Source organism: Rhinoderma darwinii, unplaced genomic scaffold, assembly GCF_050947455.1.
Source record: "Rhinoderma darwinii isolate aRhiDar2 unplaced genomic scaffold, aRhiDar2.hap1 Scaffold_4230, whole genome shotgun sequence".
NCBI lineage: Eukaryota > Metazoa > Chordata > Amphibia > Anura > Rhinodermatidae > Rhinoderma > Rhinoderma darwinii.
Genome location: NW_027463778.1, coordinates 47,079 through 69,261, shown reverse-complemented (window position 1 = coordinate 69,261; position 22,183 = coordinate 47,079). Strand labels below are relative to the sequence as shown.

Sequence of the window (22,183 nt, the reverse complement as noted above, 5' to 3'; positions counted from 1 at the left end):
CTTCTTTTGCTTGCACCACAATGCAGTGCTGAAAGAGGAGGAATCTACATAAAAACGCCTTCCTGGCAACGCCCAAATGCCCTGCTGCCATGCAGATAAACACTGGCAGCGGCAGCAAGTGCATGCCCACAGCCACCCCTTGTTCCTTCACACCTTGTATCAGCTGTAATCCAGTCCAGTCCAGTGCTGCCTGCTGAGCAGCACTGACCAACACTGCCTGGGCCCAGGCTTTTATCTCTGAGGCCCCATTATGATGTCAGAAAGCTGGCTCTGGAATCCTGAGGGCTCCACTATGACACGTGCAAAGTTCCGTCTGAACTTTATATAAGACGGTGAGGCTCAGTCAGTCACTCAGTGTTGCCTGAGAGGGCAACACTGCAACAGCCGGCCGCCAGGCTGTCTTTTTTTTGCACAGCTAGTTGCCTCCAGGAGGCCACAAGAGGGAGACAAGGGACTGCAAAATGGAAAATAGGCATCCACCAACTTTACAGACAACTTCTCCTTGCTCCTACAACCTCCATCCTTGCACAGTTTGTTATTCTTCTAGGTAACATAGTAACAAATCCAAATTGCTGCTCTCTTTGTAGGCAAGCAAGGCTTTGTTGCAACTGCAATTCTTACTTCTTCTTGAAATGTAGGGACGACAGTACATTCCATCACATCCATCTAGTGTACACAGGTAGGTCCATTGTGGCGGGCAGGCGAGCGGGCGGGCTGCTTTATTGGCTGTTTGCTGTTCCCCTACTCCACTCCACTATTTGACTGTTGTGCTGCATCAATCAATCAATCAATCAATCAATCAATCAATCAATCAGTGGCTGGCTCAGGTGCAGCTCTTTAACTTACCTAAAAGGGAGGGCGGAGAGAAGACAAGGAAGGTGAATGAGGTGTTCCAATGTGAAATGCCGGAAACACAGAAACACAGACGACACACAACAAGAGGTGGCAATCTATTCATTAATTGCATTTAATCAATGAGCTCATTATCACTCATGCATTGTCCAACAGGTGTTGAAATAATGGGATTAAAAGAGGAGATCCCTTCAGAAAGACAGAAACAATAGCAAAGACAAAAAACACTTTTGGAATCTGCTTTTAGTCAACACATAAGGAAAGGGTGCACCGGTCCTGGAAATACTGCAATACCAGGTCAATGCGTGGAGTGGACAGAGCAAGCTCTATTTCCATCTCCCTGTTCTAAAAATCCATTTAATATATGGTCCCCAGATAGGGGACGTATCAGATATTAAACTGATAAGAACAGATACTACACTTGATCTTAGCCAAAAGGCCGAGAAGCGATAACCCGAACGGGCCGCGCGTTGCCCGAGCCTGCCCGATACTGCTGTTCAGCCCTTGCAGCGATTCAGCCTACTTCTAGGCAATTCCATGGGGCCCTGCAGGCTCACACACTCACAGCTACACGGGAGGTGAATAAAGGCCGGAGAGGAAGCCAGACAGGATTTGCTTCTTTTGCTTGCACCACAATGCAGTGCTGAAAGAGGAGGAATCTACATAAAAACGCCTTCCTGGCAACGCCCAAATGCCCTGCTGCCATGCAGATAAACACTGGCAGCGGCAGCAAGTGCATGCCCACAGCCACCCCTTGTTCCTTCACACCTTGTATCAGCTGTAATCCAGTCCAGTCCAGTGCTGCCTGCTGAGCAGCACTGACCAACACTGCCTGGGCCCAGGCTTTTATCTCTGAGGCCCCATTATGATGTCAGAAAGCTGGCTCTGGAATCCTGAGGGCTCCACTATGACACGTGCAAAGTTCCGTCTGAACTTTATATAAGACGGTGAGGCTCAGTCAGTCACTCAGTGTTGCCTGAGAGGGCAACACTGCAACAGCCGGCCGCCAGGCTGTCTTTTTTTTGCACAGCTAGTTGCCTCCAGGAGGCCACAAGAGGGAGACAAGGGACTGCAAAATGGAAAATAGGCATCCACCAACTTTACAGACAACTTCTCCTTGCTCCTACAACCTCCATCCTTGCACAGTTTGTTATTCTTCTAGGTAACATAGTAACAAATCCAAATTGCTGCTCTCTTTGTAGGCAAGCAAGGCTTTGTTGCAACTGCAATTCTTACTTCTTCTTGAAATGTAGGGACGACAGTACATTCCATCACATCCATCTAGTGTACACAGGTAGGTCCATTGTGGCGGGCAGGCGAGCGGGCGGGCTGCTTTATTGGCTGTTTGCTGTTCCCCTACTCCACTCCACTATTTGACTGTTGTGCTGCATCAATCAATCAATCAATCAATCAATCAATCAATCAGTGGCTGGCTCAGGTGCAGCTCTTTAACTTACCTAAAAGGGAGGGCGGAGAGAAGACAAGGAAGGTGAATGAGGTGCTCCAATGTGAAATGCCGGAAACACAGAAACACAGACGACACACAACAAGAGGTGGCAATCTATTCATTAATTGCATTTAATCAATGAGCTCATTATCACTCATGCATTGTCCAACAGGTGTTGAAATAATGGGATTAAAAGGGGAGATCCCTTCAGAAAGACAGAAACAATAGCAAAGACAAAAAACACTTTTGGAATCTGCTTTTAGTCAACACATAAGGAAAGGGTGCACCGGTCCTGGAAATACTGCAATACCAGGTCAATGCGTGGAGTGGACAGAGCAAGCTCTATTTCCATCTCCCTGTTCTAAAAATCCATTTAATATATGGTCCCCAGATAGGGGACGTATCAGATATTAAACTGATAAGAACAGATACTACACTTGATCTTAGCCAAAAGGCCGAGAAGCGATAACCCGAACGGGCCGCGCGTTGCCCGAGCCTGCCCGATACTGCTGTTCAGCCCTTGCAGCGATTCAGCCTACTTCTAGGCAATTCCATGGGGCCCTGCAGGCTCACACACTCACAGCTACACGGGAGGTGAATAAAGGCCGGAGAGGAAGCCAGACAGGATTTGCTTCTTTTGCTTGCACCACAATGCAGTGCTGAAAGAGGAGGAATCTACATAAAAACGCCTTCCTGGCAACGCCCAAATGCCCTGCTGCCATGCAGATAAACACTGGCAGCGGCAGCAAGTGCATGCCCACAGCCACCCCTTGTTCCTTCACACCTTGTATCAGCTGTAATCCAGTCCAGTCCAGTGCTGCCTGCTGAGCAGCACTGACCAACACTGCCTGGGCCCAGGCTTTTATCTCTGAGGCCCCATTATGATGTCAGAAAGCTGGCTCTGGAATCCTGAGGGCTCCACTATGACACGTGCAAAGTTCCGTCTGAACTTTATATAAGACGGTGAGGCTCAGTCAGTCACTCAGTGTTGCCTGAGAGGGCAACACTGCAACAGCCGGCCGCCAGGCTGTCTTTTTTTTGCACAGCTAGTTGCCTCCAGGAGGCCACAAGAGGGAGACAAGGGACTGCAAAATGGAAAATAGGCATCCACCAACTTTACAGACAACTTCTCCTTGCTCCTACAACATCCATCCTTGCACAGTTTGTTATTCTTCTAGGTAACATAGTAACAAATCCAAATTGCTGCTCTCTTTGTAGGCAAGCAAGGCTTTGTTGCAACTGCAATTCTTACTTCTTCTTGAAATGTAGGGACGACAGTACATTCCATCACATCCATCTAGTGTACACAGGTAGGTCCATTGTGGCGGGCAGGCGAGCGGGCGGGCTGCTTTATTGGCTGTTTGCTGTTCCCCTACTCCACTCCACTATTTGACTGTTGTGCTGCATCAATCAATCAATCAATCAATCAATCAATCAATCAATCAATCAATCAATCAGTGGCTGGCTCAGGTGCAGCTCTTTAACTTACCTAAAAGGGAGGGCGGAGAGAAGACAAGGAAGGTGAATGAGGTGTTCCAATGTGAAATGCCGGAAACACAGAAACACAGACGACACACAACAAGAGGTGGCAATCTATTCATTAATTGCATTTAATCAATGAGCTCATTATCACTCATGCATTGTCCAACAGGTGTTGAAATAATGGGATTAAAAGGGGAGATCCCTTCAGAAAGACAGAAACAATAGCAAAGACAAAAAACACTTTTGGAATCTGCTTTTAGTCAACACATAAGGAAAGGGTGCACCGGTCCTGGAAATACTGCAATACCAGGTCAATGCGTGGAGTGGACAGAGCAAGCTCTATTTCCATCTCCCTGTTCTAAAAATCCATTTAATATATGGTCCCCAGATAGGGGACGTATCAGATATTAAACTGATAAGAACAGATACTACACTTGATCTTAGCCAAAAGGCCGAGAAGCGATAACCCGAACGGGCCGCGCGTTGCCCGAGCCTGCCCGATACTGCTGTTCAGCCCTTGCAGCGATTCAGCCTACTTCTAGGCAATTCCATGGGGCCCTGCAGGCTCACACACTCACAGCTACACGGGAGGTGAATAAAGGCCGGAGAGGAAGCCAGACAGGATTTGCTTCTTTTGCTTGCACCACAATGCAGTGCTGAAAGAGGAGGAATCTACATAAAAACGCCTTCCTGGCAACGCCCAAATGCCCTGCTGCCATGCAGATAAACACTGGCAGCGGCAGCAAGTGCATGCCCACAGCCACCCCTTGTTCCTTCACACCTTGTATCAGCTGTAATCCAGTCCAGTCCAGTGCTGCCTGCTGAGCAGCACTGACCAACACTGCCTGGGCCCAGGCTTTTATCTCTGAGGCCCCATTATGATGTCAGAAAGCTGGCTCTGGAATCCTGAGGGCTCCACTATGACACGTGCAAAGTTCCGTCTGAACTTTATATAAGACGGTGAGGCTCAGTCAGTCACTCAGTGTTGCCTGAGAGGGCAACACTGCAACAGCCGGCCGCCAGGCTGTCTTTTTTTTGCACAGCTAGTTGCCTCCAGGAGGCCACAAGAGGGAGACAAGGGACTGCAAAATGGAAAATAGGCATCCACCAACTTTACAGACAACTTCTCCTTGCTCCTACAACCTCCATCCTTGCACAGTTTGTTATTCTTCTAGGTAACATAGTAACAAATCCAAATTGCTGCTCTCTTTGTAGGCAAGCAAGGCTTTGTTGCAACTGCAATTCTTACTTCTTCTTGAAATGTAGGGACGACAGTACATTCCATCACATCCATCTAGTGTACACAGGTAGGTCCATTGTGGCGGGCAGGCGAGCGGGCGGGCTGCTTTATTGGCTGTTTGCTGTTCCCCTACTCCACTCCACTATTTGACTGTTGTGCTGCATCAATCAATCAATCAATCAATCAATCAATCAATCAATCAATCAGTGGCTGGCTCAGGTGCAGCTCTTTAACTTACCTAAAAGGGAGGGCGGAGAGAAGACAAGGAAGGTGAATGAGGTGTTCCAATGTGAAATGCCGGAAACACAGAAACACAGACGACACACAACAAGAGGTGGCAATCTATTCATTAATTGCATTTAATCAATGAGCTCATTATCACTCATGCATTGTCCAACAGGTGTTGAAATAATGGGATTAAAAGGGGAGATCCCTTCAGAAAGACAGAAACAATAGCAAAGACAAAAAACACTTTTGGAATCTGCTTTTAGTCAACACATAAGGAAAGGGTGCACCGGTCCTGGAAATACTGCAATACCAGGTCAATGCGTGGAGTGGACAGAGCAAGCTCTATTTCCATCTCCCTGTTCTAAAAATCCATTTAATATATGGTCCCCAGATAGGGGACGTATCAGATATTAAACTGATAAGAACAGATACTACACTTGATCTTAGCCAAAAGGCCGAGAAGCGATAACCCGAACGGGCCGCGCGTTGCCCGAGCCTGCCCGATACTGCTGTTCAGCCCTTGCAGCGATTCAGCCTACTTCTAGGCAATTCCATGGGGCCCTGCAGGCTCACACACTCACAGCTACACGGGAGGTGAATAAAGGCCGGAGAGGAAGCCAGACAGGATTTGCTTCTTTTGCTTGCACCACAATGCAGTGCTGAAAGAGGAGGAATCTACATAAAAACGCCTTCCTGGCAACGCCCAAATGCCCTGCTGCCATGCAGATAAACACTGGCAGCGGCAGCAAGTGCATGCCCACAGCCACCCCTTGTTCCTTCACACCTTGTATCAGCTGTAATCCAGTCCAGTCCAGTGCTGCCTGCTGAGCAGCACTGACCAACACTGCCTGGGCCCAGGCTTTTATCTCTGAGGCCCCATTATGATGTCAGAAAGCTGGCTCTGGAATCCTGAGGGCTCCACTATGACACGTGCAAAGTTCCGTCTGAACTTTATATAAGACGGTGAGGCTCAGTCAGTCACTCAGTGTTGCCTGAGAGGGCAACACTGCAACAGCCGGCCGCCAGGCTGTCTTTTTTTTGCACAGCTAGTTGCCTCCAGGAGGCCACAAGAGGGAGACAAGGGACTGCAAAATGGAAAATAGGCATCCACCAACTTTACAGACAACTTCTCCTTGCTCCTACAACCTCCATCCTTGCACAGTTTGTTATTCTTCTAGGTAACATAGTAACAAATCCAAATTGCTGCTCTCTTTGTAGGCAAGCAAGGCTTTGTTGCAACTGCAATTCTTACTTCTTCTTGAAATGTAGGGACGACAGTACATTCCATCACATCCATCTAGTGTACACAGGTAGGTCCATTGTGGCGGGCAGGCGAGCGGGCGGGCTGCTTTATTGGCTGTTTGCTGTTCCCCTACTCCACTCCACTATTTGACTGTTGTGCTGCATCAATCAATCAATCAATCAATCAATCAATCAATCAATCAATCAATCAATCAATCAGTGGCTGGCTCAGGTGCAGCTCTTTAACTTACCTAAAAGGGAGGGCGGAGAGAAGACAAGGAAGGTGAATGAGGTGTTCCAATGTGAAATGCCGGAAACACAGAAACACAGACGACACACAACAAGAGGTGGCAATCTATTCATTAATTGCATTTAATCAATGAGCTCATTATCACTCATGCATTGTCCAACAGGTGTTGAAATAATGGGATTAAAAGGGGAGATCCCTTCAGAAAGACAGAAACAATAGCAAAGACAAAAAACACTTTTGGAATCTGCTTTTAGTCAACACATAAGGAAAGGGTGCACCGGTCCTGGAAATACTGCAATACCAGGTCAATGCGTGGAGTGGACAGAGCAAGCTCTATTTCCATCTCCCTGTTCTAAAAATCCATTTAATATATGGTCCCCAGATAGGGGACGTATCAGATATTAAACTGATAAGAACAGATACTACACTTGATCTTAGCCAAAAGGCCGAGAAGCGATAACCCGAACGGGCCGCGCGTTGCCCGAGCCTGCCCGATACTGCTGTTCAGCCCTTGCAGCGATTCAGCCTACTTCTAGGCAATTCCATGGGGCCCTGCAGGCTCACACACTCACAGCTACACGGGAGGTGAATAAAGGCCGGAGAGGAAGCCAGACAGGATTTGCTTCTTTTGCTTGCACCACAATGCAGTGCTCAAAGAGGAGGAATCTACATAAAAACGCCTTCCTGGCAACGCCCAAATGCCCTGCTGCCATGCAGATAAACACTGGCAGCGGCAGCAAGTGCATGCCCACAGCCACCCCTTGTTCCTTCACACCTTGTATCAGCTGTAATCCAGTCCAGTCCAGTGCTGCCTGCTGAGCAGCACTGACCAACACTGCCTGGGCCCAGGCTTTTATCTCTGAGGCCCCATTATGATGTCAGAAAGCTGGCTCTGGAATCCTGAGGGCTCCACTATGACACGTGCAAAGTTCCGTCTGAACTTTATATAAGACGGTGAGGCTCAGTCAGTCACTCAGTGTTGCCTGAGAGGGCAACACTGCAACAGCCGGCCGCCAGGCTGTCTTTTTTTTGCACAGCTAGTTGCCTCCAGGAGGCCACAAGAGGGAGACAAGGGACTGCAAAATGGAAAATAGGCATCCACCAACTTTACAGACAACTTCTCCTTGCTCCTACAACCTCCATCCTTGCACAGTTTGTTATTCTTCTAGGTAACATAGTAACAAATCCAAATTGCTGCTCTCTTTGTAGGCAAGCAAGGCTTTGTTGCAACTGCAATTCTTACTTCTTCTTGAAATGTAGGGACGACAGTACATTCCATCACATCCATCTAGTGTACACAGGTAGGTCCATTGTGGCGGGCAGGCGAGCGGGCGGGCTGCTTTATTGGCTGTTTGCTGTTCCCCTACTCCACTCCACTATTTGACTGTTGTGCTGCATCAATCAATCAATCAATCAATCAATCAATCAATCAATCAATCAATCAGTGGCTGGCTCAGGTGCAGCTCTTTAACTTACCTAAAAGGGAGGGCGGAGAGAAGACAAGGAAGGTGAATGAGGTGTTCCAATGTGAAATGCCGGAAACACAGAAACACAGACGACACACAACAAGAGGTGGCAATCTATTCATTAATTGCATTTAATCAATGAGCTCATTATCACTCATGCATTGTCCAACAGGTGTTGAAATAATGGGATTAAAAGGGGAGATCCCTTCAGAAAGACAGAAACAATAGCAAAGACAAAAAACACTTTTGGAATCTGCTTTTAGTCAACACATAAGGAAAGGGTGCACCGGTCCTGGAAATACTGCAATACCAGGTCAATGCGTGGAGTGGACAGAGCAAGCTCTATTTCCATCTCCCTGTTCTAAAAATCCATTTAATATATGGTCCCCAGATAGGGGACGTATCAGATATTAAACTGATAAGAACAGATACTACACTTGATCTTAGCCAAAAGGCCGAGAAGCGATAACCCGAACGGGCCGCGCGTTGCCCGAGCCTGCCCGATACTGCTGTTCAGCCCTTGCAGCGATTCAGCCTACTTCTAGGCAATTCCATGGGGCCCTGCAGGCTCACACACTCACAGCTACACGGGAGGTGAATAAAGGCCGGAGAGGAAGCCAGACAGGATTTGCTTCTTTTGCTTGCACCACAATGCAGTGCTGAAAGAGGAGGAATCTACATAAAAACGCCTTCCTGGCAACGCCCAAATGCCCTGCTGCCATGCAGATAAACACTGGCAGCGGCAGCAAGTGCATGCCCACAGCCACCCCTTGTTCCTTCACACCTTGTATCAGCTGTAATCCAGTCCAGTCCAGTGCTGCCTGCTGAGCAGCACTGACCAACACTGCCTGGGCCCAGGCTTTTATCTCTGAGGCCCCATTATGATGTCAGAAAGCTGGCTCTGGAATCCTGAGGGCTCCACTATGACACGTGCAAAGTTCCGTCTGAACTTTATATAAGACGGTGAGGCTCAGTCAGTCACTCAGTGTTGCCTGAGAGGGCAACACTGCAACAGCCGGCCGCCAGGCTGTCTTTTTTTTGCACAGCTAGTTGCCTCCAGGAGGCCACAAGAGGGAGACAAGGGACTGCAAAATGGAAAATAGGCATCCACCAACTTTACAGACAACTTCTCCTTGCTCCTACAACCTCCATCCTTGCACAGTTTGTTATTCTTCTAGGTAACATAGTAACAAATCCAAATTGCTGCTCTCTTTGTAGGCAAGCAAGGCTTTGTTGCAACTGCAATTCTTACTTCTTCTTGAAATGTAGGGACGACAGTACATTCCATCACATCCATCTAGTGTACACAGGTAGGTCCATTGTGGCGGGCAGGCGAGCGGGCGGGCTGCTTTATTGGCTGTTTGCTGTTCCCCTACTCCACTCCACTATTTGACTGTTGTGCTGCATCAATCAATCAATCAATCAATCAATCAATCAATCAATCAATCAATCAGTGGCTGGCTCAGGTGCAGCTCTTTAACTTACCTAAAAGGGAGGGCGGAGAGAAGACAAGGAAGGTGAATGAGGTGTTCCAATGTGAAATGCCGGAAACACAGAAACACAGACGACACACAACAAGAGGTGGCAATCTATTCATTAATTGCATTTAATCAATGAGCTCATTATCACTCATGCATTGTCCAACAGGTGTTGAAATAATGGGATTAAAAGGGGAGATCCCTTCAGAAAGACAGAAACAATAGCAAAGACAAAAAACACTTTTGGAATCTGCTTTTAGTCAACACATAAGGAAAGGGTGCATCGGTCCTGGAAATACTGCAATACCAGGTCAATGCGTGGAGTGGACAGAGCAAGCTCTATTTCCATCTCCCTGTTCTAAAAATCCATTTAATATATGGTCCCCAGATAGGGGACGTATCAGATATTAAACTGATAAGAACAGATACTACACTTGATCTTAGCCAAAAGGCCGAGAAGCGATAACCCGAACGGGCCGCGCGTTGCCCGAGCCTGCCCGATACTGCTGTTCAGCCCTTGCAGCGATTCAGCCTACTTCTAGGCAATTCCATGGGGCCCTGCAGGCTCACACACTCACAGCTACACGGGAGGTGAATAAAGGCCGGAGAGGAAGCCAGACAGGATTTGCTTCTTTTGCTTGCACCACAATGCAGTGCTGAAAGAGGAGGAATCTACATAAAAACGCCTTCCTGGCAACGCCCAAATGCCCTGCTGCCATGCAGATAAACACTGGCAGCGGCAGCAAGTGCATGCCCACAGCCACCCCTTGTTCCTTCACACCTTGTATCAGCTGTAATCCAGTCCAGTCCAGTGCTGCCTGCTGAGCAGCACTGACCAACACTGCCTGGGCCCAGGCTTTTATCTCTGAGGCCCCATTATGATGTCAGAAAGCTGGCTCTGGAATCCTGAGGGCTCCACTATGACACGTGCAAAGTTCCGTCTGAACTTTATATAAGACGGTGAGGCTCAGTCAGTCACTCAGTGTTGCCTGAGAGGGCAACACTGCAACAGCCGGCCGCCAGGCTGTCTTTTTTTTGCACAGCTAGTTGCCTCCAGGAGGCCACAAGAGGGAGACAAGGGACTGCAAAATGGAAAATAGGCATCCACCAACTTTACAGACAACTTCTCCTTGCTCCTACAACCTCCATCCTTGCACAGTTTGTTATTCTTCTAGGTAACATAGTAACAAATCCAAATTGCTGCTCTCTTTGTAGGCAAGCAAGGCTTTGTTGCAACTGCAATTCTTACTTCTTCTTGAAATGTAGGGACGACAGTACATTCCATCACATCCATCTAGTGTACACAGGTAGGTCCATTGTGGCGGGCAGGCGAGCGGGCGGGCTGCTTTATTGGCTGTTTGCTGTTCCCCTACTCCACTCCACTATTTGACTGTTGTGCTGCATCAATCAATCAATCAATCAATCAATCAATCAATCAATCAATCAGTGGCTGGCTCAGGTGCAGCTCTTTAACTTACCTAAAAGGGAGGGCGGAGAGAAGACAAGGAAGGTGAATGAGGTGTTCCAATGTGAAATGCCGGAAACACAGAAACACAGACGACACACAACAAGAGGTGGCAATCTATTCATTAATTGCATTTAATCAATGAGCTCATTATCACTCATGCATTGTCCAACAGGTGTTGAAATAATGGGATTAAAAGGGGAGATCCCTTCAGAAAGACAGAAACAATAGCAAAGACAAAAAACACTTTTGGAATCTGCTTTTAGTCAACACATAAGGAAATGGTGCACCGGTCCTGGAAATACTGCAATACCAGGTCAATGCGTGGAGTGGACAGAGCAAGCTCTATTTCCATCTCCCTGTTCTAAAAATCCATTTAATATATGGTCCCCAGATAGGGGACGTATCAGATATTAAACTGATAAGAACAGATACTACACTTGATCTTAGCCAAAAGGCCGAGAAGCGATAACCCGAACGGGCCGCGCGTTGCCCGAGGCTGCCCGATACTGCTGTTCAGCCCTTGCAGCGATTCAGCCTACTTCTAGGCAATTCCATGGGGCCCTGCAGGCTCACACACTCACAGCTACACGGGAGGTGAATAAAGGCCGGAGAGGAAGCCAGACAGGATTTGCTTCTTTTGCTTGCACCACAATGCAGTGCTGAAAGAGGAGGAATCTACATAAAAACGCCTTCCTGGCAACGCCCAAATGCCCTGCTGCCATGCAGATAAACACTGGCAGCGGCAGCAAGTGCATGCCCACAGCCACCCCTTGTTCCTTCACACCTTGTATCAGCTGTAATCCAGTCCAGTCCAGTGCTGCCTGCTGAGCAGCACTGACCAACACTGCCTGGGCCCAGGCTTTTATCTCTGAGGCCCCATTATGATGTCAGAAAGCTGGCTCTGGAATCCTGAGGGCTCCACTATGACACGTGCAAAGTTCCGTCTGAACTTTATATAAGACGGTGAGGCTCAGTCAGTCACTCAGTGTTGCCTGAGAGGGCAACACTGCAACAGCCGGCCGCCAGGCTGTCTTTTTTTTGCACAGCTAGTTGCCTCCAGGAGGCCACAAGAGGGAGACAAGGGACTGCAAAATGGAAAATAGGCATCCACCAACTTTACAGACAACTTCTCCTTGCTCCTACAACCTCCATCCTTGCACAGTTTGTTATTCTTCTAGGTAACATAGTAACAAATCCAAATTGCTGCTCTCTTTGTAGGCAAGCAAGGCTTTGTTGCAACTGCAATTCTTACTTCTTCTTGAAATGTAGGGACGACAGTACATTCCATCACATCCATCTAGTGTACACAGGTAGGTCCATTGTGGCGGGCAGGCGAGCGGGCGGGCTGCTTTATTGGCTGTTTGCTGTTCCCCTACTCCACTCCACTATTTGACTGTTGTGCTGCATCAATCAATCAATCAATCAATCAATCAATCAATCAATCAGTGGCTGGCTCAGGTGCAGCTCTTTAACTTACCTAAAAGGGAGGGCGGAGAGAAGACAAGGAAGGTGAATGAGGTGTTCCAATGTGAAATGCCGGAAACACAGAAACACAGACGACACACAACAAGAGGTGGCAATCTATTCATTAATTGCATTTAATCAATGAGCTCATTATCACTCATGCATTGTCCAACAGGTGTTGAAATAATGGGATTAAAAGGGGAGATCCCTTCAGAAAGACAGAAACAATAGCAAAGACAAAAAACACTTTTGGAATCTGCTTTTAGTCAACACATAAGGAAAGGGTGCACCGGTCCTGGAAATACTGCAATACCAGGTCAATGCGTGGAGTGGACAGAGCAAGCTCTATTTCCATCTCCCTGTTCTAAAAATCCATTTAATATATGGTCCCCAGATAGGGGACGTATCAGATATTAAACTGATAAGAACAGATACTACACTTGATCTTAGCCAAAAGGCCGAGAAGCGATAACCCGAACGGGCCGCGCGTTGCCCGAGCCTGCCCGATACTGCTGTTCAGCCCTTGCAGCGATTCAGCCTACTTCTAGGCAATTCCATGGGGCCCTGCAGGCTCACACACTCACAGCTACACGGGAGGTGAATAAAGGCCGGAGAGGAAGCCAGACAGGATTTGCTTCTTTTGCTTGCACCACAATGCAGTGCTGAAAGAGGAGGAATCTACATAAAAACGCCTTCCTGGCAACGCCCAAATGCCCTGCTGCCATGCAGATAAACACTGGCAGCGGCAGCAAGTGCATGCCCACAGCCACCCCTTGTTCCTTCACACCTTGTATCAGCTGTAATCCAGTCCAGTCCAGTGCTGCCTGCTGAGCAGCACTGACCAACACTGCCTGGGCCCAGGCTTTTATCTCTGAGGCCCCATTATGATGTCAGAAAGCTGGCTCTGGAATCCTGAGGGCTCCACTATGACACGTGCAAAGTTCCGTCTGAACTTTATATAAGACGGTGAGGCTCAGTCAGTCACTCAGTGTTGCCTGAGAGGGCAACACTGCAACAGCCGGCCGCCAGGCTGTCTTTTTTTTGCACAGCTAGTTGCCTCCAGGAGGCCACAAGAGGGAGACAAGGGACTGCAAAATGGAAAATAGGCATCCACCAACTTTACAGACAACTTCTCCTTGCTCCTACAACCTCCATCCTTGCACAGTTTGTTATTCTTCTAGGTAACATAGTAACAAATCCAAATTGCTGCTCTCTTTGTAGGCAAGCAAGGCTTTGTTGCAACTGCAATTCTTACTTCTTCTTGAAATGTAGGGACGACAGTACATTCCATCACATCCATCTAGTGTACACAGGTAGGTCCATTGTGGCGGGCAGGCGAGCGGGCGGGCTGCTTTATTGGCTGTTTGCTGTTCCCCTACTCCACTCCACTATTTGACTGTTGTGCTGCATCAATCAATCAATCAATCAATCAATCAATCAATCAATCAATCAATCAATCAATCAATCAATCAGTGGCTGGCTCAGGTGCAGCTCTTTAACTTACCTAAAAGGGAGGGCGGAGAGAAGACAAGGAAGGTGAATGAGGTGTTCCAATGTGAAATGCCGGAAACACAGAAACACAGACGACACACAACAAGAGGTGGCAATCTATTCATTAATTGCATTTAGGCCTCATTCACACGGCAGGGTTTCCCGTCCGGGTGCCGGCCGTTCATAAATCGGCCGGCACCCGGCTGCATTAGGAATGATAGACCCCTAATGGGGCTATTCACACGACCGATTTTTTGACGGCCGGAAAATCCGGCCGTCAAAAAATAGGACATGCTCTATCTTTGCCCGGACACCCGGCCGCCCGGCTCCCATAGAAGTCTATGGGGCCGGGTATTACACGGCCATCACCGGAATGTGTTCCGAGTGATGGCCGGGTTTCCCGGCGCTTGCGCTCTATCTCCTCCTCCTCACAGCGCAGAGTGCATGTGAGGAGGAGGAGTTGATGCCATTTTGACGAATGGCATCGCTGCACACTGTGTTGCAGGGCCGGGGTGTACAGCAGGTGGAGGGAGCGCTGCGCTGGCTCCCTTCCCCTGCTTGTTAAAAGCACCCTGGCTCGGCGACACCTTAGATGGCGCCGCTAGTAGCAGCAGCTGCTGCGGCTGCTACTACTGTAGCGACGCCACTATAGCAGAGCGGGGAGATATCTCCCCGCTCTGCTATGTGCTAGCCGCACTTTAGCTCCTTGAAGGAGCGGAATCCCCGTGTGTTCGGGGATTCCGCTCCTGGACAGAGCGCTTGATGTCTCTGTCCATATCTGGGCAGTGACATCAGGGGAAACTCCTGAAGCGGAATCCCCGAACACATGGGGATTCCCCTTCAGGAGCTGCCGCTGATGTCACTGTCCGGATCTACCCGGCCCGGCACGGATGCATAACTTTATGCAAACCGGCCGGGCAGAATGGCCGATTTTACCGGCCGGCACTCGGGCTCGGACCCGACCCGGTCGTGTGAATCCCGCCTTAATCAATGAGCTCATTATCACTCATGCATTGTCCAACAGGTGTTGAAATAATGGGATTAAAAGGGGAGATCCCTTCAGAAAGACAGAAACAATAGCAAAGACAAAAAACACTTTTGGAATCTGCTTTTAGTCAACACATAAGGAAAGGGTGCACCGGTCCTGGAAATACTGCAATACCAGGTCAATGCGTGGAGTGGACAGAGCAAGCTCTATTTCCATCTCCCTGTTCTAAAAATCCATTTAATATATGGTCCCCAGATAGGGGACGTATCAGATATTAAACTGATAAGAACAGATACTACACTTGATCTTAGCCAAAAGGCCGAGAAGCGATAACCCGAACGGGCCGCGCGTTGCCCGAGCCTGCCCGATACTGCTGTTCAGCCCTTGCAGCGATTCAGCCTACTTCTAGGCAATTCCATGGGGCCCTGCAGGCTCACACACTCACAGCTACACGGGAGGTGAATAAAGGCCGGAGAGGAAGCCAGACAGGATTTGCTTCTTTTGCTTGCACCACAATGCAGTGCTGAAAGAGGAGGAATCTACATAAAAACGCCTTCCTGGCAACGCCCAAATGCCCTGCTGCCATGCAGATAAACACTGGCAGCGGCAGCAAGTGCATGCCCACAGCCACCCCTTGTTCCTTCACACCTTGTATCAGCTGTAATCCAGTCCAGTCCAGTGCTGCCTGCTGAGCAGCACTGACCAACACTGCCTGGGCCCAGGCTTTTATCTCTGAGGCCCCATTATGATGTCAGAAAGCTGGCTCTGGAATCCTGAGGGCTCCACTATGACACGTGCAAAGTTCCGTCTGAACTTTATATAAGACGGTGAGGCTCAGTCAGTCACTCAGTGTTGCCTGAGAGGGCAACACTGCAACAGCCGGCCGCCAGGCTGTCTTTTTTTTGCACAGCTAGTTGCCTCCAGGAGGCCACAAGAGGGAGACAAGGGACTGCAAAATGGAAAATAGGCATCCACCAACTTTACAGACAACTTCTCCTTGCTCCTACAACCTCCATCCTTGCACAGTTTGTTATTCTTCTAGGTAACATAGTAACAAATCCAAATTGCTGCTCTCTTTGTAGGCAAGCAAGGCTTTGTTGCAACTGCAATTCTTACTTCTTCTTGAAATGTAGGGACGACAGTACATTCCATCACATCCATCTAGTGTACACAGGTAGGTCCATTGTGGCGGGCAGGCGAGCGGGCGGGCTGCTTTATTGGCTGTTTGCTGTTCCCCTACTCCACTCCACTATTTGACTGTTGTGCTGCATCAATCAATCAATCAATCAATCAATCAATCAATCAATCAATCAATCAGTGGCTGGCTCAGGTGCAGCTCTTTAACTTACCTAAAAGGGAGGGCGGAGAGAAGACAAGGAAGGTGAATGAGGTGTTCCAATGTGAAATGCCGGAAACACAGAAACACAGACGACACACAACAAGAGGTGGCAATCTATTCATTAATTGCATTTAATCAATGAGCTCATTATCACTCATGCATTGTCCAACAGGTGTTGAAATAATGGGATTAAAAGGGGAGATCCCTTCAGAAAGACAGAAACAATAGCAAAGACAAAAAACACTTTTGGAATCTGCTTTTAGTCAACACATAAGGAAAGGGTGCACCGGTCCTGGAAATACTGCAATACCAGGTCAATGCGTGGAGTGGACAGAGCAAGCTCTAACCAGGTCAATGCGTGGAGTGGACAGAGCAAGCTCTATTTCCATCTCCCTGTTCTAAAAATCCATTTAATATATGGTCCCCAGATAGGGGACGTATCAGATATTAAACTGATAAGAACAGATACTACACTTGATCTTAGCCAAAAGGCCGAGAAGCGATAACCCGAACGGGCCGCGCGTTGCCCGAGCCTGCCCGATACTGCTGTTCAGCCCTTGCAGCGATTCAGCCTACTTCTAGGCAATTCCATGGGGCCCTGCAGGCTCACACACTCACAGCTACACGGGAGGTGAATAAAGGCCGGAGAGGAAGCCAGACAGGATTTGCTTCTTTTGCTTGCACCACAATGCAGTGCTGAAAGAGGAGGAATCTACATAAAAACGCCTTCCTGGCAACGCCCAAATGCCCTGCTGCCATGCAGATAAACACTGGCAGCGGCAGCAAGTGCATGCCCACAGCCACCCCTTGTTCCTTCACACCTTGTATCAGCTGTAATCCAGTCCAGTCCAGTGCTGCCTGCTGAGCAGCACTGACCAACACTGCCTGGGCCCAGGCTTTTATCTCTGAGGCCCCATTATGATGTCAGAAAGCTGGCTCTGGAATCCTGAGGGCTCCACTATGACACGTGCAAAGTTCCGTCTGAACTTTATATAAGACGGTGAGGCTCAGTCAGTCACTCAGTGTTGCCTGAGAGGGCAACACTGCAACAGCCGGCCGCCAGGCTGTCTTTTTTTTGCACAGCTAGTTGCCTCCAGGAGGCCACAAGAGGGAGACAAGGGACTGCAAAATGGAAAATAGGCATCCACCAACTTTACAGACAACTTCTCCTTGCTCCTACAACCTCCATCCTTGCACAGTTTGTTATTCTTCTAGGTAACATAGTAACAAATCCAAATTGCTGCTCTCTTTGTAGGCAAGCAAGGCTTTGTTGCAACTGCAATTCTTACTTCTTCTTGAAATGTAGGGACGACAGTACATTCCATCACATCCATCTAGTGTACACAGGTAGGTCCATTGTGGCGGGCAGGCGAGCGGGCGGGCTGCTTTATTGGCTGTTTGCTGTTCCCCTACTCCACTCCACTATTTGACTGTTGTGCTGCATCAATCAATCAATCAATCAATCAATCAATCAATCAATCAATCAATCAGTGGCTGGCTCAGGTGCAGCTCTTTAACTTACCTAAAAGGGAGGGCGGAGAGAAGACAAGGAAGGTGAATGAGGTGTTCCAATGTGAAATGCCGGAAACACAGAAACACAGACGACACACAACAAGAGGTGGCAATCTATTCATTAATTGCATTTAATCAATGAGCTCATTATCACTCATGCATTGTCCAACAGGTGTTGAAATAATGGGATTAAAAGGGGAGATCCCTTCAGAAAGACAGAAACAATAGCAAAGACAAAAAATACTTTTGGAATCTGCTTTTAGTCAACACATAAGGAAAGGGTGCACCGGTCCTGGAAATACTGCAATACCAGGTCAATGCGTGGAGTGGACAGAGCAAGCTCTATTTCCATCTCCCTGTTCTAAAAATCCATTTAATATATGGTCCCCAGATAGGGGACGTATCAGATATTAAACTGATAAGAACAGATACTACACTTGATCTTAGCCAAAAGGCCGAGAAGCGATAACCCGAACGGGCCGCGCGTTGCCCGAGCCTGCCCGATACTGCTGTTCAGCCCTTGCAGCGATTCAGCCTACTTCTAGGCAATTCCATGGGGCCCTGCAGGCTCACACACTCACAGCTACACGGGAGGTGAATAAAGGCCGGAGAGGAAGCCAGACAGGATTTGCTTCTTTTGCTTGCACCACAATGCAGTGCTGAAAGAGGAGGAATCTACATAAAAACGCCTTCCTGGCAACGCCCAAATGCCCTGCTGCCATGCAGATAAACACTGGCAGCGGCAGCAAGTGCATGCCCACAGCCACCCCTTGTTCCTTCACACCTTGTATCAGCTGTAATCCAGTCCAGTCCAGTGCTGCCTGCTGAGCAGCACTGACCAACACTGCCTGGGCCCAGGCTTTTATCTCTGAGGCCCCATTATGATGTCAGAAAGCTGGCTCTGGAATCCTGAGGGCTCCACTATGACACGTGCAAAGTTCCGTCTGAACTTTATATAAGACGGTGAGGCTCAGTCAGTCACTCAGTGTTGCCTGAGAGGGCAACACTGCAACAGCCGGCCGCCAGGCTGTCTTTTTTTTGCACAGCTAGTTGCCTCCAGGAGGCCACAAGAGGGAGACAAGGGACTGCAAAATGGAAAATAGGCATCCACCAACTTTACAGACAACTTCTCCTTGCTCCTACAACCTCCATCCTTGCACAGTTTGTTATTCTTCTAGGTAACATAGTAACAAATCCAAATTGCTGCTCTCTTTGTAGGCAAGCAAGGCTTTGTTGCAACTGCAATTCTTACTTCTTCTTGAAATGTAGGGACGACAGTACATTCCATCACATCCATCTAGTGTACACAGGTAGGTCCATTGTGGCGGGCAGGCGAGCGGGCGGGCTGCTTTATTGGCTGTTTGCTGTTCCCCTACTCCACTCCACTATTTGACTGTTGTGCTGCATCAATCAATCAATCAATCAATCAATCAATCAATCAATCAATCAATCAATCAGTGGCTGGCTCAGGTGCAGCTCTTTAACTTACCTAAAAGGGAGGGCGGAGAGAAGACAAGGAAGGTGAATGAGGTGTTCCAATGTGAAATGCCGGAAACACAGAAACACAGACGACACACAACAAGAGGTGGCAATCTATTCATTAATTGCATTTAATCAGTGAGCTCATTATCACTCATGCATTGTCCAACAGGTGTTGAAATAATGGGATAAAAAGGGGAGATCCCTTCAGAAAGACAGAAACAATAGCAAAGACAAAAAACACTTTTGGAATCTGCTTTTAGTCAACACATAAGGAAAGGGTGCACCGGTCCTGGAAATACTGCAATACCAGGTCAATGCGTGGAGTGGACAGAGCAAGCTCTATTTCCATCTCCCTGTTCTAAAAATCCATTTAATATATGGTCCCCAGATAGGGGACGTATCAGATATTAAACTGATAAGAACAGATACTACACTTGATCTTAGCCAAAAGGCCGAGAAGCGATAACCCGAACGGGCCGCGCGTTGCCCGAGCCTGCCCGATACTGCTGTTCAGCCCTTGCAGCGATTCAGCCTACTTCTAGGCAATTCCATGGGGCCCTGCAGGCTCACACACTCACAGCTACACGGGAGGTGAATAAAGGCCGGAGAGGAAGCCAGACAGGATTTGCTTCTTTTGCTTGCACCACAATGCAGTGCTGAAAGAGGAGGAATCTACATAAAAACGCCTTCCTGGCAACGCCCAAATGCCCTGCTGCCATGCAGATAAACACTGGCAGCGGCAGCAAGTGCATGCCCACAGCCACCCCTTGTTCCTTCACACCTTGTATCAGCTGTAATCCAGTCCAGTCCAGTGCTGCCTGCTGAGCAGCACTGACCAACACTGCCTGGGCCCAGGCTTTTATCTCTGAGGCCCCATTATGATGTCAGAAAGCTGGCTCTGGAATCCTGAGGGCTCCACTATGACACGTGCAAAGTTCCGTCTGAACTTTATATAAGACGGTGAGGCTCAGTCAGTCACTCAGTGTTGCCTGAGAGGGCAACACTGCAACAGCCGGCCGCCAGGCTGTCTTTTTTTTGCACAGCTAGTTGCCTCCAGGAGGCCACAAGAGGGAGACAAGGGACTGCAAAATGGAAAATAGGCATCCACCAACTTTACAGACAACTTCTCCTTGCTCCTACAACCTCCATCCTTGCACAGTTTGTTATTCTTCTAGGTAACATAGTAACAAATCCAAATTGCTGCTCTCTTTGTAGGCAAGCAAGGCTTTGTTGCAACTGCAATTCTTACTTCTTCTTGAAATGTAGGGACGACAGTACATTCCATCACATCCATCTAGTGTACACAGGTAGGTCCATTGTGGCGGGCAGGCGAGCGGGCGGGCTGCTTTATTGGCTGTTTGCTGTTCCCCTACTCCACTCCACTATTTGACTGTTGTGCTGCATCAATCAATCAATCAATCAATCAATCAATCAATCAATCAATCAATCAGTGGCTGGCTCAGGTGCAGCTCTTTAACTTACCTAAAAGGGAGGGCGGAGAGAAGACAAGGAAGGTGAATGAGGTGTTCCAATGTGAAATGCCGGAAACACAGAAACACAGACGACACACAACAAGAGGTGGCAATCTATTCATTAATTGCATTTAATCAATGAGCTCATTATCACTCATGCATTGTCCAACAGGTGTTGAAATAATGGGATTAAAAGGGGAGATCCCTTCAGAAAGACAGAAACAATAGCAAAGACAAAAAACACTTTTGGAATCTGCTTTTAGTCAACACATAAGGAAAGGGTGCACCGGTCCTGGAAATACTGCAATACCAGGTCAATGCGTGGAGTGGACAGAGCAAGCTCTATTTCCATCTCCCTGTTCTAAAAATCCATTTAATATATGGTCCCCAGATAGGGGACGTATCAGATATTAAACTGATAAGAACAGATACTACACTTGATCTTAGCCAAAAGGCCGAGAAGCGATAACCCGAACGGGCCGCGCGTTGCCCGAGCCTGCCCGATACTGCTGTTCAGCCCTTGCAGCGATTCAGCCTACTTCTAGGCAATTCCATGGGGCCCTGCAGGCTCACACACTCACAGCTACACGGGAGGTGAATAAAGGCCGGAGAGGAAGCCAGACAGGATTTGCTTCTTTTGCTTGCACCACAATGCAGTGCTGAAAGAGGAGGAATCTACATAAAAACGCCTTCCTGGCAACGCCCAAATGCCCTGCTGCCATGCAGATAAACACTGGCAGCGGCAGCAAGTGCATGCCCACAGCCACCCCTTGTTCCTTCACACCTTGTATCAGCTGTAATCCAGTCCAGTCCAGTGCTGCCTGCTGAGCAGCACTGACCAACACTGCCTGGGCCCAGGCTTTTATCTCTGAGGCCCCATTATGATGTCAGAAAGCTGGCTCTGGAATCCTGAGGGCTCCACTATGACACGTGCAAAGTTCCGTCTGAACTTTATATAAGACGGTGAGGCTCAGTCAGTCACTCAGTGTTGCCTGAGAGGGCAACACTGCAACAGCCGGCCGCCAGGCTGTCTTTTTTTTGCACAGCTAGTTGCCTCCAGGAGGCCACAAGAGGGAGACAAGGGACTGCAAAATGGAAAATAGGCATCCACCAACTTTACAGACAACTTCTCCTTGCTCCTACAACCTCCATCCTTGCACAGTTTGTTATTCTTCTAGGTAACATAGTAACAAATCCAAATTGCTGCTCTCTTTGTAGGCAAGCAAGGCTTTGTTGCAACTGCAATTCTTACTTCTTCTTGAAATGTAGGGACGACAGTACA

At 48.4% G+C, this 22,183-nt stretch overlaps 13 non-coding genes and 1 pseudogene across 13 annotated transcripts; all 14 read right to left on the bottom strand.

Annotated features, from left to right (window-relative positions):
• Positions 1–1,112: 1,112 nt before the first annotated feature.
• LOC142710326 (U2 spliceosomal RNA) lies at positions 1,113–1,303 on the bottom strand. The gene has a single exon (XR_012869388.1). It is a non-coding gene; the product is annotated as a U2 spliceosomal RNA (small nuclear RNA).
• Positions 1,304–2,575: 1,272 nt separating this feature from the next.
• On the bottom strand, positions 2,576–2,766 carry LOC142710325 (U2 spliceosomal RNA). The gene has a single exon (XR_012869387.1). It is a non-coding gene; the product is annotated as a U2 spliceosomal RNA (small nuclear RNA).
• A 1,288-nt stretch (positions 2,767–4,054) lies between these two features.
• On the bottom strand, positions 4,055–4,245 carry LOC142710324 (U2 spliceosomal RNA). Its single transcript, XR_012869386.1, has one exon. It is a non-coding gene; the product is annotated as a U2 spliceosomal RNA (small nuclear RNA).
• A 1,280-nt stretch (positions 4,246–5,525) lies between these two features.
• LOC142710323 (U2 spliceosomal RNA) lies at positions 5,526–5,716 on the bottom strand. The gene has a single exon (XR_012869385.1). It is a non-coding gene; the product is annotated as a U2 spliceosomal RNA (small nuclear RNA).
• A 1,292-nt stretch (positions 5,717–7,008) lies between these two features.
• Positions 7,009–7,199, bottom strand: LOC142710322 (U2 spliceosomal RNA). The gene has a single exon (XR_012869384.1). It is a non-coding gene; the product is annotated as a U2 spliceosomal RNA (small nuclear RNA).
• A 1,284-nt stretch (positions 7,200–8,483) lies between these two features.
• On the bottom strand, positions 8,484–8,674 carry LOC142710321 (U2 spliceosomal RNA). Its single transcript, XR_012869383.1, has one exon. It is a non-coding gene; the product is annotated as a U2 spliceosomal RNA (small nuclear RNA).
• A 1,284-nt stretch (positions 8,675–9,958) lies between these two features.
• LOC142710327 (U2 spliceosomal RNA) lies at positions 9,959–10,149 on the bottom strand. Its single transcript, XR_012869389.1, has one exon. It is a non-coding gene; the product is annotated as a U2 spliceosomal RNA (small nuclear RNA).
• A 1,280-nt stretch (positions 10,150–11,429) lies between these two features.
• Positions 11,430–11,620, bottom strand: LOC142710328 (U2 spliceosomal RNA). Its single transcript, XR_012869390.1, has one exon. It is a non-coding gene; the product is annotated as a U2 spliceosomal RNA (small nuclear RNA).
• A 1,276-nt stretch (positions 11,621–12,896) lies between these two features.
• Positions 12,897–13,087, bottom strand: LOC142710320 (U2 spliceosomal RNA). The gene has a single exon (XR_012869382.1). It is a non-coding gene; the product is annotated as a U2 spliceosomal RNA (small nuclear RNA).
• A 2,149-nt stretch (positions 13,088–15,236) lies between these two features.
• On the bottom strand, positions 15,237–15,427 carry LOC142710317 (U2 spliceosomal RNA). The gene has a single exon (XR_012869381.1). It is a non-coding gene; the product is annotated as a U2 spliceosomal RNA (small nuclear RNA).
• Positions 15,428–16,711: 1,284 nt separating this feature from the next.
• On the bottom strand, positions 16,712–16,939 carry LOC142710331 (U2 spliceosomal RNA; annotated as a pseudogene).
• Positions 16,940–18,223: 1,284 nt separating this feature from the next.
• On the bottom strand, positions 18,224–18,414 carry LOC142710315 (U2 spliceosomal RNA). The gene has a single exon (XR_012869379.1). It is a non-coding gene; the product is annotated as a U2 spliceosomal RNA (small nuclear RNA).
• Positions 18,415–19,702: 1,288 nt separating this feature from the next.
• On the bottom strand, positions 19,703–19,893 carry LOC142710314 (U2 spliceosomal RNA). Its single transcript, XR_012869378.1, has one exon. It is a non-coding gene; the product is annotated as a U2 spliceosomal RNA (small nuclear RNA).
• Positions 19,894–21,177: 1,284 nt separating this feature from the next.
• LOC142710313 (U2 spliceosomal RNA) lies at positions 21,178–21,368 on the bottom strand. Its single transcript, XR_012869377.1, has one exon. It is a non-coding gene; the product is annotated as a U2 spliceosomal RNA (small nuclear RNA).
• Positions 21,369–22,183: the final 815 nt, after the last annotated feature.